Source organism: Artemia franciscana, chromosome 11 (genome assembly GCF_032884065.1).
Source record: "Artemia franciscana chromosome 11, ASM3288406v1, whole genome shotgun sequence".
Classification (NCBI taxonomy): Eukaryota; Metazoa; Arthropoda; class Branchiopoda; order Anostraca; family Artemiidae; genus Artemia; species Artemia franciscana.
In genome coordinates, this window is record NC_088873.1 from 1,689,403 (window position 1) to 1,704,572 (window position 15,170).

The following is a 15,170-nucleotide window of genomic DNA, read 5'->3' on the forward strand; positions in this document are numbered from 1 at the left end:
AAAGATTCTTGTTTTTACAGTAACCTTTTTAGTTTATTTCTTTGGGTGCTTCCAATTTTCAACTTTTTATGGTTTTCAGAGCTGGAAAAAATCATTTATAGCTATAATACACTCTCCTATGAAACAATTGACAATCTGGAACAACCCTACAAACAGGTCAGATATCTTTTAGAGCGGATACACGAGAGCCTGTAATCTTGTTATACACTTTTCAAGTCTCAAAGGACACAAAGACCTGAGGACTCTCTGAAAAGGCTTGGGACCTTTTCCCCAGAGCCGAGATCATTAAGGAGACGGTCCTTCACACCAATGAGAAGACTAATCAGTACCATCAGCTATTACTTTTGTATTATATATAAGCAAACGTACTTGAAACCAGTCGACGTTATAGAGATGCGAGCCTTTTTAGACATTTTATATCTCTCTAGACTATTCAAGTCGAGCAGGGAAGATTATAAGGATCTCTTTGCAGCTGATGGAAGTGGGTGGGAGATTTTTCACGCTACGATCAGCCTGAAGTGATTTTAGTATCTGGAAAACTGTCTTCGGTTTGATAGCAGGCACACACGTTACGAAAGTAGAGGATCTTTGGCTCCAATCAAGGGGGTTTTTGACCTCTTAGTTGCAAACTACAAAGCCAATTACTCACCAAGCGAGTACTTGGCGATTGTTGAAATGCAATTTAAAGGAAAGAACAGATTCAAGAAGTAAATTTATTCTAAACTGAACAAGTAACGGTCTTGAAGAAACTTTAGCTATCTATTGTCTTTGTCTACGCTGGAAATGAAACACCTGTAGTTGAAATCCATAATGCTTTAGTTCCAACGTGAATATAACCCTTGTCGATCTCTTGAAGAGCTGGAACACCAACATCACAGTCAGCAACTTGTTCACGTCCATAGAGCTCAATGAAAATGCTTAGACCCTTGTGAATGACATATGTAAATACATAAAAAAAGAACGAAAGAGAGATCCACCCTCTTTACTTGCTAGTCATGCAAGGGAACCCAACTCGTCCATCTTCAAATTAATAGACCATCTGAACCTGGTGTTTCATGTTTCATAGAAAACAAAACAGCTATTCTTGCTTCTTCAATCCACTTTTCAGCAACAATTGAACATGAAAATAGTAAGCCAGAAGTCATCAAGACGTACAACGCAACAAAAAATGGAATAGACTCTCTAGCCCAAAAGGGGTCCACATACACGACTAGTCGTCACACGACAAGATTGTCCAAAGAGGTGTGGTATGTGATAATGGACATAGGTGGAGTAAATATCAATATCAATCTGAGCTACTCAATACCCCCAGATAAGACTTGACCAGAAGAAAAATGCTGTTGAGCTAGGACGATCCCTCATCAATCGGCAAATTAGGATCAGAGCAACCATCCAAAGTTTCCCACGAGTACATCGTAATTTAATCAAGAGCCATAATTGATTTTCAACTGAGAATGCCCCTCTCCCCGTGTGTTTTCTTCAGGTTCCGATGACTGAAAAGGTCGTTACGTCGTTTGCCCCCTAAGCAAGGACAGACAATTCAAATATACGTGCAGTTCGTGCCAAATAAAGAATAAAAAATATGTTTATGAAACATGCCAAGTTATTCTGCCCTAAATGTGAATAGTGGAGTGATTTTTGTGTTTTGTATTAGTGAGCGAAAATGGGATAAATTTCAAACAGTATTTTTCTCGAATTTTCAAAAAGTGGGGCTCCGCACACCGAATTCTGCAGTTATTGTAACTTTTTTTTCTCCCTGCCAGTTAAGGGCTAATGTTGGGCGATATTAAATATCAAAATTGATATGTCTGTATATCGGATCAAAAATCAATATTGAATATCGAAATGTAAATATCGATGTCGGAAATAATACTTGGAAATTTCTGTTTATATCCAGCCTTTTCAAGCATCTACCAGTGCAAATCCAACAGAAAAATTCCGACACACGGAAAGTTCTCGTTAATGTCTAGTGTAAATTTGAAATTCTAGGCTGGGGGACGGATGCACCTTTCCCTTTGTCCATGATATTATGCTCTATCATATGAGCTAAACACACTTAAAATTTGATTAAACTGATCAAACAATTAATCATAGAATAATTTAATGAAGTTATTTTGGATTTTGAAAAGTAATATAATCTGTAAATATAACACGAAACTATTTTACGGTATTATTTGCATTTTAGCTAAGCAAAATATTTTTTCAAAACAAAGTAATCAAGTCTGATAATAACGTCAATAAGAATAATATGTTATATTTATCTATAGAATCTACTCATAAACAGATGAAATAGATTAATTCACCTGGAATCTTAATCCAGTAGGAAGTGAAAAATGCCCTTCCTACTAGTTCAAAAATACATATGTAAAAAAAAAAAAATGCAATTTAAACTTACATTCTCAAAAACTAACGAGCAAAGGATTTTTAACTGTAATCCAATAATTAAAACTTGCTAAAGGTACAAATTGGAAACCTGTTTATATTTGCAATCAATTATTTTCGTTTGTAAATTTGACCTATCAGCAAGTTATAACAAGAGATCTGTCAGAAATAGAGAATGAAATTTTCGAAAAAGGGGATTAATTCCAACATCGTTTAAAACCACTGGCCAATTCAGCGGGCCGGGAAGACTCCAGGTGCCTCAAGATTTTTCCAACGCCCTTATTTTTTTGTTTTGTTTCTGTTTTTCAATCTTTTTTTTAAAAATAAATCTGTCAAGTTGGTTTATTATTGGCGCTTTTGTCAACCCCACCAGATTTTGCCTATTGGTGCCCTTGTCAAATTGCCTCCTCCAAGAATTTTAAACTAGATCCGCCCCTATTTAAAGCAATTAAGTATTTAGATAACTTAGAAACTGATTTGAATAATTTTATTAATAAGCGGAGCAAGAAAGAATATAGAGACAAAGATGCTCTTTGAAATCGGAGAAAACTTGTTATGACTCGAGCCTGTAATAATACATTCACTAGTTCAAGTACTCTTAGCAAGGGCTCAATATTTTATAATGATAAAATAAACCAAGAAATCGCTAATTTACATAATGAGTTTGTGATTGGCCAAGTAAATTAAAATATAAAATAAAAATATTAAAATATAAAATATTTTATTTTAAATAAAAAATATTTTATTAAAATATAAAATAAGCTATTTCGGCAAAATTTGTCAAAAGCTCTATTGTGAGGTTTTTTCAAAGGAGGTACTTACACTAAAGACTTCTTAAAAAGTTCATTTAGATGATGAAAATTTAATTGAAAATACGGATGCTAAACTTAAAAAATGATTTTAGAATTAAAAACAAGAGTTTTCTTTTTTATATTCGACTGCAAACTTCCATAAAGATCCACTTAAACCACGTTATGTTGCTGAGACCGCCTGGTGTCCAACGAGAATTGCTGCTACTGATCTGTCTCTGTGAGACCGTTTTGTGTGTGGCCTTGTGTCAAAGTGGCATGCAGAAAAGACTTTTAACTGAAAACGATCTTGCCTTAAGTAGAGCAATTGAGATCACGTCGAGTATGGAGGCTGCAGAATTCGAAACAATTAATATCAAGGATGGAGTTGTCTCGAAAATTCGCCAAAGCAAATGCAATGTCTGAGAACGCTGTATGTTACCGGTGTGAAAAGGGACCTCACAAACCCAGTAACTGTTATTTCTGCAACGCGGAATGCCGCAAATGTCAGAAAAAAGAGAATATTGCAGCAGCATGTCGATCCAAGCCTGACAGTGTTGCCAGAAAGGAAAAACGTAAGTGTAAGGTTCGCCATGTAGCAGAAACTGAAAAATCGGAGGAGGAGAAAACAGATTCGGCAAGTGCTCCTGATCTGAAGCAGATTACAAACGAGGATAACTGGACTATTCTCTCTATAAGTGGTGAGTCACTGGAAATTATTGTCGCACTTACAATAGGACAGTCTAAGCTTGATTTTGAGCTAGATACAGGCACGGCCGTTTAGTTAATCTCAGAACAGACTTACCGTAATTATCTAAGTAGTGTAAAACTGAAAAAATGCGAATGGAAGCTGGTTGCATATGGTGGTCACGACATCCCTATTCTTGGGGAAGCTAATGTTAAAGTGACGCACAAATCACAAAGTAAGACTTTGCCGTTAATTGTTGCTGCTGGAAACGGACCATCGTTGTTTGGAAGAAATTGGCTGCGGGAAATCAAACTAGATTGGAATATGATTAAGGCGGTGAAAAGAATTCCTGATATCAAACCCTAGATTGTGAACGAATTCAGTGAGCTGTTTTCCGGAAATTTGGGAAAAGTGAAGGGGGTGAATGCGCATCTAAATCTAAAGCCGGATGCGAAGCCGAAGTTTTTTTAAGCTAGAGTTGTGCCGTTGGCTATCCGGGAAAAAGTTGAATTGGAGTTAAACCGACTTGTGAAAATCGGAGTGTTGGAAAAGGTCGATTACAGTGACTGGGCCAGTCCAATTGTACCGGTAAATAAAACAAATGATAGTGTTAGAATTTGTGGTGACTTTAAAGCTACAGTTAACCCGTCTCTAAACCCAAAGGAATACCCAATGCCTACGGCAGAGGAGATTTTTGCGAATTTGCAAGGGGAACAAAAGTGTTCTAAGTTAGACTTAAATGGTGCTTATCTGCAAATTGAGCTAGATGATGAGTCAAAGGAGCTAGTGACTATAAACACTCCCTTAGGCCTATACCGTTACAAGCTTTTGCCTTTTGGCATTTCTGAAAATGGTGCTATTTTTCAAGAGACCCTGGACAAAATTTTGTCTGGTTTGCCCACGGCTCACATAGTAGATGTTGTATTGCTTACCGGATTTTATGATTCTGAGTATTTAGAGAATTTACGTTCTGTTCTTGATAAGTTGCAAGATTTTGGAATTCGTTTGAATCCGGATAAATGCGAATTTTTCGCTAGTAGAATATTTCGGTTTCGTGCTTGTCAGTCAAGGGTATTGAACGGAATCCGCGGAAAGTTGAAGCGGTTATGAATATGCCTAGGCCTAGAAACAGGAATGAATTAATTTCATTTTTAGGTATGGTGAATTATTACCGGAAATTTATACCTGAAATGGCGACTTTATGCTATCCGTTGCTTGAGTTGTTGAAATCTGACATTGTGTGGTTGTGGTCAGAAAAATGCGAGTGTGCATTTCGAAAGTTGAAAGAGAGTTTAACAGGGGAAAAGTTGTTGGTACGTTTTAACCCGCAGTTGCCGGTAATCTTAGCTACCGACGCATCACTGCGGGGTATTTCCGCTGTAATATCGCACTCATACCCCAACGGACCAAAAGACCAATTGCTTACGCGTCTCGATCTCTAAATAAAGCTTTAACCCATTATTTGCAAATTGAGCGTGAGGCTCTTGGAATAGTTTTCGGCTTAGAAAAATTTCCCTATTTTTTGTTTGGACGGAAATTTATTTTGTACACGGATAATAAGCCGTTGACGCTGATTTTCGAGGAAAAATCGGGATTGCCAGTTCTATCAACGTCCAGGATACAACGATGGGCAATCAAGTTATCCGCGTATACATAGGAAATAAAGTTCAAACTGTCTACTGCAAACATGAATGCAGATGTGTTATCTAAGTTGCTGAAAAATCAACCCACCAAGACGACCGAATCTTCCGTTTTACATGCTACATCTAAGTGTTTACCTATTACAGTTGAACAGATACGTTTATACACCGGAAAGGACGCGATATTAGCGAAAGTACATGATTACGTTAGAAACGATTGGCCGTCAACTTTGTCAGACCGGGAGAAATAATTGAAACCATTTTTTCGTTGTAAATTAGAACTGACAACGGAATCAGGTTGTATTTTGCGGAATGAAAGAGTGATAATACCACCAGTATTTCAGAATTATGTAATCAACGAATCACACCAAGGTCATCCTGGAATGGTCAGGATCAAGTCTTTGGCTCGTATGCGTGTTTGGTGGCCGAATATCGATGATGACATTGATAAAAAAGTTAGAAGTTGTAGTTCATGTCAGCTACAACAGAGTAACCCTGCTACATTTAACTCACCTTGGCCAAAAGTAACTCGAGCATGGGAGCGAGTACATATTGATTTCGCTGGTCCGTTTTATGGGAAAATTTTTATGATTGTCACGGAAACATTTTCAAGATGGATCGAGGTAGTACTTATGAATTCAATGTCTAGTACCGCGAGTATTGATGCGTTAGGTTCCATTTTTTCACGCTACGGTTTTCCGGTTACGCTGGTATCAGATAACCAGACAAGTTTTACAAGCGCTGAGTTTACCGAGTTCATGCATAAAAACGGGATACAGCTTCTACACTCACCGCCATACCATCCGAATTCAAACGGCATGGCAGAACGCGCAATACGCACGTTTAAAGAGCAAATAAAAACATTCAGTAGTTCAACAGAACCGTTGAATTTGCACCTTACAAATTTTCTTTTCCATTATCGTGGTATTCCACATTCTCTTACGGGTATATCCCCAGCACGGTTATCTCTCGGAAGACAGCTGAGAAATAGGCTGGATCTACTGAAGCCTACATCGGTTACAGATCACAAGGAAAAAAGAAACCTACTGTAGGGCCGCGAAAATATAACGTAGGAGAGGCAGTTCTGGTTCTGGATTATGCAAACCCTGATCGCCCAGTTTGGGTTCAAGGTGTTATTTTGAAGTGTGTCACGTCTATTGTTTAACTTGTGAAAGTTAATGACTATGTTTGGAAGCGCCACATTGATCAAATGCGGGATTGTACTATTAAAGATCTGCCAGTTGATACTGATTGGCAAACTTTGGTTAAATGTCTGTCGGCCGAAAGAGACCAGGTTGCGCAAAGTCAAGTAGAACCGCGAAGATCAAGTAGAGAAAGAAAACAAACACAGTTTTATGGTATGAATTATATTAAGGAGGGGGGAATGCAGTGTTTTGATCATTTGTTTCTATGTGCAAGTATCTATTTTGAAATTCCTGTCTTCCCTGTTGTATGAGTCATACGCTGATTGCAAACAACAGCTATGCTCCATTCATTTTATTTTAGTTGAGTACCTGTATCTGCCTTGTAAGGTTCTGAAAATAAATGCTTGTTAAACGAACATAGCACAATCATTACTCTGAATACAGTCAAAGAGATCCAATTATTTCAAAGTTTAAGTTTAGACGGTAAAATGAAAATGATTCTGTCTGATATTTTAATTTAATTTCTTTTAAATGATTACATCGAAGCTAATTGTCAATGTATTACAGAAAAAAAATAAGCCAAGGTTCTATGGATTTTCGCTTACCAGTGTTAGAACATTAGCTTTTGTCTAAAAAAGCAATCAGTAAAAAATAAAATTGAAAAAATTGAAATTGGATTTAAAGACTTGGAAATTTAAAAAAGAAGTTTGGTCTGCAGCGTAATCGTGGAAACATCATTGAAACATTATTTTTTTTTGTAGATGACCTTCTGGGGTAAGATATAAGATAATCTTTTATCACACTTTAAGATTCAATTGGCAATTCCTTTTGGCATGATAACTATCCTAAGCCTTAGAAAATATGAGCTCGTTGTCTCATATATCGAAATCAAGAAATTTATTTTGCTTTTGCTTGTCCTAACTATTTTATTTAAGCTTGATCTTTGGCGACCCTCTTTTTCTCAGCCTTATTCTGGACAATCTGGATTTGACTCAATTTTTGGCTCATAAAACTTTCTCTTAAAGAAATATGAAAAGAAAATAGACATATCGTATTGAACCATTAGAAAGAACAAGGAAACTATTCAAAGTTGTCCAAAAAACTTTATTTTTTTATCTCTTCCTAAACCAAAAACCCATGAATATCCTGTGTTAATTTTTTCCAGCCAAATTTTTTTTTTACTATGCGGGGTAAATACGAAACTGCTTGGAGGCTATCATAAAGCAAAGGAAGTAATTGGGAGTAAGATCAAGATAAAATTGATCCTCGTTATGCAGCACTTCGAGTCATATTTACCTTCAAATGAAAGCAAAGAAAGCCTCCTCTTTTTCAACATGTCGAGGTGACGACTCTGAATAATCATGAATAAATATTTGAATAGCCTTAAATTGATGGCTTGTCTATTTCCAGCACAGCCATAACCCCCAATAGCTCATTTTTGCCACCTCCAATCTCTTTATTTCTAATAACACCAGTTGTGATTCCTTTAGTATAAAAAATAAGAACTTTTAAGAGCAGTAAAGTAGTGTTTCTGAAGTTCCGTTATTAAAGATATTTTCTCCGAACCCCCAGAATATCAAGGAATGTCAAATCATAATATTCAAATAAACGCCAAGGCAACAATCCTAACTCATAAAATATAAAAGTTAGAAAAGGGGTAATTGGAGCTCATTTTTCTTCACTGGCTCCTGATTATCAATCGTTTTTTCTCTCAATCTAATTATCTTCCCTTAGACCTTAGTTCCTTCTGTGCCACCAGAGGCACCTAGGGGATCCAGAAAGAGTGGCCAATAATTTCTCATATGTGCTGCTGCATAGACGTCTTCCCATTGGGGCTGGACTCTCGAATTGATGAAAATGTCTACTCTGAAACCTAAATTATTAAGGTTTATTATTAAGAATTGTAAGTTATTATTAATTGTAGAGTGCTGTAAATTAAGTTAATTATTAAGAATTCTGAATTATTGTTAATTTTAATGACAGGATAAATGTCAAGATGACAGGCTTAAGGCATTGGCTATGAAAGTACGAACCGTCATTGAAATGGAGCTGTTTCAACGTCATCAACTTCCAATCGTTTATTTTCATCAGCTTTAAAATCCAAACTTCTATTGAGTCCAATTCTGATTTTCATACATAAGCCCTCAGGAGCAGTGAAGTTTTTCTGGAATCCTATTTGTAAGTGTTTACTCCCAAGCTAAAATTGTCATCGTAAGTAATAGTAATAGGGTTAATGATCCTGAAGGAGTTCATTTCCATTCGACTTCAAATATTTCATCTCCAAAGGTTTTGATTCTAGAGCCCTTAGAAAGACTGTTTGCTCGTTTTTTGTGCATGTTAGATAAATCATAAGGAAAGCCACATCTTATCGGGCCGAACGCAAACGGTTTCTCTGGTATTGAACTTTTCAGCCCTTTTAAATTCTCAAAAACTTAATTTGGTAGATTCTATTCCGAGCAATGAAGGAATTCCAAGGAATTTCGTATACGAGCTCCTGAAAAGCATTCCTTTTAGATTGCTTTATTTTATTCTAAAAAAAGTAAGGGATTCTACAGTTCATTTAACCAAGATGTCTCTATACAAAAAAGGGAAGATTTACAGTTGTCCTATTATTGTTCAGAGTATGAGAACATAGGACATTAAACTTTATTTATGCGGATGCATTGAAAAGTAACAATGCTGAACTGGATTTATGTGAGTGCATTTAACTGAAAATATAATTATTTAAAAATCTCAGAAAATCTCTTAGAAAATCTTTTGGTCCCAAAAGGATTGTAACGCCTTCGTTTGCGAAGTACTGATTGAAAATTTAAGTCTCTATTCAAAAGATTTAGTATAGATTTTCTTAATTCTAATTTATCAATTAATTTATTTTAATTTAAATAAAATTAGATTAATAATAAATAAATAATAATTTAATTAAGCAAATTTATAGTTATTATGAATTATTAATTATTATCATAATTATAATTATTAATCATTAATTAAATTAATTATTGATTAAATGTTTGTTAAAATAAATTAAATTAAAATGTTAATTATATTTCATTAAATAAATTTAATTAATTTAAATTTTTTAATTTTAATTTATCATGGAAGAGAGATGCTGAAATTTTTCTGTAAAATCTTTTTAATACACATTCTTCGTTGTTTCGAAATTCACTTTAATTCATGTTGGGTTTGATTACTACTCATATCTGTGGAATATGAACTATTGAGCCTCTAGATACTTTCAGAAGGCTACAAGAAATTGTGTTTAATTGTTATTTTGCACTAAAATAGACTTTTTCCCGAAAAGTTCTAGTTTATATGCTGATGGAATTTTTGTAAAATATAAAATAAGAAATTGGTAAATTTATTGTTTCTTTAGTTACTTGGAAAGGTATCCCCACCTGTGCGTCCCACCCACCAGAAGAGATTGTTTTTCTTTTACCAGTATTTTAAAAAGGTGAAAGTTCAATTCAGTAAAATTAATTGAAGTAAGACTATGGAGTAACCTGGTAGGGGCGGGGAGGGTCACCTTTTTTTAAAAAGAAGGAACTGATAAGCTTTGTTCTTCGAACTATTATTCAAAATATCTACGAAAAAGATGCATTTTGATACCCTGATTTCATAATTTTCAAGGCGAAAATTTGGGGCGTGGATGCGGCTCTGTTTTGAAGGATTTCAGCTCATTTTAATATATGTCAAAAGTAGATAGGACACGTTCTTGGCAAACGCTGCTCAGGCCTTTTGACGACTTAAGGGGCGTTAGCCCTCCTCCTCTTCGTGGCAATCTCTGTTCGTTTTGTGTTTGATTTGATTATTCGTTGTAGTACACCAGACTCCAGTAGCAACTCAGCAATGATTTAGGTATAACCAAGGATAATCAGTATTAATTTTTCTTATTGCTGGTACGCCCCTAGGACAACTTGCCTTTGCAAGTGCGTGGGTAGGTTAGAAGATTTGGTTCAAAGACTTTGTTTTCATGTGTTATATATATGTATGTATTTGTTAAATTTTATGCTTATTAAAAACTCAACTTTAAATAAAAAATACTTGTTCGGTTCGGGTCTTGTTTATTCATTGATAGTCATTTCGTTTCATTTTAAGTTTGAATTTATTATTAGACATTGTTTATCTCTTTCTTTGTCTAGTGTAGCTCTTTACTTCTCTTTCAAAAACATCTTTTTTGAACAGATTTTTAAAATTAATTTAACGAATTGACGTGTTTTTATTGGCTAATAAAAAGGATATTTGCAAATTCCTTGTCGGTTTTCTGTTTAAGAATTTTAGGATACAATTTTACTAACAATTTGTAAAAACAATTTCGCTGTATAATATTGGGTCGATTGGAATGGTTTAAATAAATGGCTTTAAAATCTGCTTAATTTTTGGCATTCTGTAGGGCTGAAACCACCCTGTCGTATTGAAAAAATTTGAATATGGAAGAATACTAACCGACTATTTAATGGTTAGTACCTTGCTACATTGTATTTTAACTTGTCTTCTTGTTTCTTTAACTATTTTTTTTTCTATCCACTTGTTGAAAAGACTTATTTTTTATTAATTAAAAAATAAAAGTAGGCCGCCAAAATTCGATACAACCAGATCTGTTTTCAAGGTTCCATTGGTTTTGAAACTTAAATTGAGGTGTCTTGATTCTCTGAAATCTTTCAAAAGTCCGCACAGAAAAAGAACATTTTCCACTAACAACCAATAGAAATACATTTTTCCTCAAGAATATGTTGCCTTTGATAAGTCCCTTCTGGTCCCTCAAAATTTAAAAAATATGCTTAATCACCCGGTCCATTATTCTCTCAAAGTTTCAGCTCAGTCCTTTAAGCTCTTAATTTATATCCTTGTTCACTGACCAGAGCCACATTGTTTCTTGGGTGTCCTGGACAACATGATACACATGGTGTCTTTCGATTTTGTATCAACATCCTCCTCAACGTTCATCAAAGTTGAATATTCATATAGTATTTTCTAATAGCTTCAACTTAATACCCTTAGCCGTTCAGTAATTATTACAGATATGCCATTTTGACTACCTGTATTTACCTGTATGTACTATCTGTAAATACATTTCAAACAGTAAGTTGTACAAGAAATGTGGTTCAATCCTGCTTTCTAGGGCTATAATGAAGGAAATGTTGAGACGGTTAGGCCCCCTTTCTTCGGATGAAGGATGACAGATAACCGAAGACTGTACTTTTTGGCCATCCGTCTGGGGCTAAACGGAAAGCAGGCCGTGGTCGTCTGGGGTGGGAGAATGTCATAAATAAAGATTTAAAGGAAATGGGAATTTCCTGGGAGGGTGTAAAGAGAGAGGCCTAAGAAAATTTTTTCTTTGTACAGAGAAATTGTATTTTGTATTTACAACAAGATTCACAGATGAAGTCGATGGATAGTCGCATTCCTTTCAAAAATCGAGCCAACACTTTTCTTCAAGGCAAGAAGCAACGAGATAAGGATTTGAAGACTAGCCTAGAATAATACCCTTACGGATTTTCGGAAGTGGAACGGCTTAATTTTCGGCAAAACAAAGAGTATGGCCAATTTCAGCTACATAAATATCCAGCAAAGTTTCACGTTGTATTTTTGCAATTTTGTTGACTTTTGCAAAAAGTGGAAAGGAGCCCTGACTCACAGCCCTGACTCAGAATAAAATCTGTACGAAAAAAAACAAAACAGAATTGATTCTATCCCATCAGGACGTGTTTTTTCGCCTAGGAGTAATCACATAATTATTCTGTTCCCTCAAATCGTGGTGTTGGAAAGATTACGTAAAAGGGAGATGGTTGGATAACTGATAGCTAGAAACAACCTTCGTCAGTTCAGCAGAGATCTGTTTGACATAGCGGCATGATGTGTACATATGCAAAAGCACCATCTTTTGCAAGAACGCTAAACTAATCGCCAAACACTCTCATTATCATTTATGCACCATCTGATTGATGAACAAAAGTTTCTGAGAGGTCGGAATTAAAATCACCAGCAATTACACAGGGCAAGTCTATTCGCAACACTTTATGAATACAACCAAGCTTTTGAACAGAAAGTCTTAATAATTGATCACATTGATCATTAGCGTAATCTGTTGAGATATACAAATTAATGAAGATACAACTATCAACCCTAATTACAAGAAAATTATCACCTGTCTCAAATAAACTAGAACGGATATCTGAAAGTGCGATTGAAGATAGACCTCCGAAGCTGTACCCTTCCTACTTGACATCTTAGCGGGCATGCAGAATGATAAAGCACCTTTTAACTTAAATGTATTCATAGTTTAGTGATAAATACTCCTGAATAAAATTAGCAGAATATTTATGAATAAGGTCGTTTAGCACTGGGGTTTTTCAAAAAAACAAAACAATAAAGACAAACAAACAAATAAACACGCATCCGTGATCTGCCTTCTGGCAAAAAATACAAAATTCCACATTTGTGTAGATAGGAGCTTGAAATTTCTACAATAGCGTTCTCTAATACGCTGAATCTGATGGTGTGATTTTCGTTAAGATTATATGACTTTTAGGGGGTTGTTTCCCCCTATTTTCTAAAATAAGGCAAATTTTCTCAGGCTCGAAACTTTTGATGGGCAAGGCTAAACTTGATGAAACTTATATATTTAAAACCAGCATTAAAATTTGATTCTTTTGATAGCTATTTGTATAAAAATTCTTTTTTTTAGTTTTGTTTACTATTGAGCCGGGTCGCTCCTTACTACAGTTCGTTACCACGAACTGTTTGAAAGGTACCATTAATATTCTGAGACAAAAAGCTAAGCATCATGATCTCACTTTTGACGGTTTACGATTTTTGGGACAGTTAACGCTATACCGCGTATGACCATGCCCTTCACAATTAACGTAAATTAGAGTTTCCTTGCAAGTATGATCGAAGGTGGACTTGTGGTCACTTCCTCCTCATCTCGAACATACATATGGTTTCGTCGAGTTCCTAGCGACATGGCGAGTAACATGGCAGTCAAAGGACCGACAAGGGGTAAATAAAGACTTGCAAAGGAAAGAGATAGTATCCAGCTCTGATTGAATCCTCAAAGAATCAGTCGAGTTTATTTCGAGATTGGAAGTAAACTTTGAATGTCCTGTGGTTTCCTACAAAGTGCTGTTTTGATGCAATTTGGAATAAGTTTCTTAAGTTTAGAGCAGTCAAAATCGTCAGGAGCCTGTTTAACGACTGCAACAAAGACGGGTTCAAAGCATTTATTAAGAATTAGGTCAGCAATATGTTTATTAGAAACGACAAGCTTTTTATTCCCCTTTTCTATGGTGGAGTTCGCTTATCCATTCGTCAGCACTGGGACACAAACTATAATTAAAGGTTTTTCTCTCTGATGGAACTTCTAAATCTTTGAGGGGGGGAGGGGCAGTCCTTCAGAAACCCCGCGTGAGAAACTTTTGAGGCAGAATTTGGCGGTTCTTACTGTTCAGCTTGAGACTATTTAGGACTAGTAATAGATTTTTCAGTAAAGTAGTCTAGTTTTCCTTACAGCTCATTCAATTTGGATGTAACTGTTGCGTGTACAGCCTATCCTACGGTTGGAACTTCGCATGGGCTCATTATGAAAAATTTAGCCATTGGGACATTTTGCTTCACAGCCCTGGAAAGATTCTTGCACACGTCAAAAATATTGTCCCATCTTTTAAGTGTAGGTGGCTAGAAACATTCAGTTCATCATTTAGTAGTTTTTTGGCTTGCAAAATTGCACCTTGATTATAAAAAGCAGCCACTGTTCTAGCTATTAATTTAATTAATAGCCATCTTTGTTGCAGTCCACCATTAATAGCCCACCATCAGTCATCGATCTCTTCATAAAATTTAGAACCGGGCTTAAAATAAACTTCTCGCTCATATTGCAAATGCCTTTCTCAAAACTTCAAGGGCTGAGGAGGAGGGAGGGGTGGAGCTAAAAAGGCCCAGGAAGGTCTTTTTGCTTTCCAACAACTTCTGACAATTAAAAGGGCAGTAGACCCTTAATTTTACAATCGATCGAGCCCTGAAGCTTTCAAAATTTCCGTGGAAACGCCTTCCGTATGAATGAGGCAAGCCCCAAAAAAAAGATAATGCCTTCAAGCATCTTTCTCTCAACTCTTCTTTTAAAACAGTAAAAAACTTTAGCGTAAAGAGCGGGGCTTTGATGAGGAAGCAGCCCCTTTCATATACGAAGTAATTTCTGTTCGTTTTAAGTTTTAATGTCGCTCCTTACTTTCAGTTAAAAAAAAAACTTGTTTTTCTATTTAATTTCTGAACGTTTTTGAATCAATGCATGTTTTTATTTTGGCTCACCGCAGAGGAATAATTACAACGAAATTTGCATATTCATTTTTTTGGCTAGATGGCTTTCTCATAGTTTTGCCCTCCAAGTTGCCCTCCGATTTTTTGGTTACTTAAAAAGGCAACTAGAACTTTTAATTTTTTACGAATGTTTTTATTAGCAAAAGATATATGTAACTTATAAAGTAGCTTGCGTAACGAACTTTTGTATTCTTATGTTTTTATTAAATATATATAG

At 35.6% G+C, this 15,170-nt stretch overlaps 1 protein-coding gene and 1 long non-coding RNA gene across 2 annotated transcripts in view; one reads left to right on the forward strand and one right to left on the reverse strand.

Annotated features, from left to right (window-relative positions):
- Positions 1-8,401: 8,401 nt before the first annotated feature.
- The window catches only part of LOC136032672 (uncharacterized), a 64,554-nt gene continuing 57,785 nt past the window's right edge, over positions 8,402-15,170 (reverse strand). Inside the window, exon 3 of the long non-coding RNA XR_010618756.1 lies at positions 8,402-8,516. This is a non-coding gene — a long non-coding RNA (uncharacterized LOC136032672). The remainder of the gene's footprint in view (positions 8,517-15,170) is intronic.
- LOC136032671 (protein SSUH2 homolog) overlaps positions 8,655-15,170 on the forward strand; it is a 285,984-nt gene continuing 279,468 nt past the window's right edge. The window contains exon 1 of the mRNA XM_065712965.1: positions 8,655-8,821. The gene's annotated coding sequence lies outside the window, so the exon portion shown is untranslated. The remainder of the gene's footprint in view (positions 8,822-15,170) is intronic.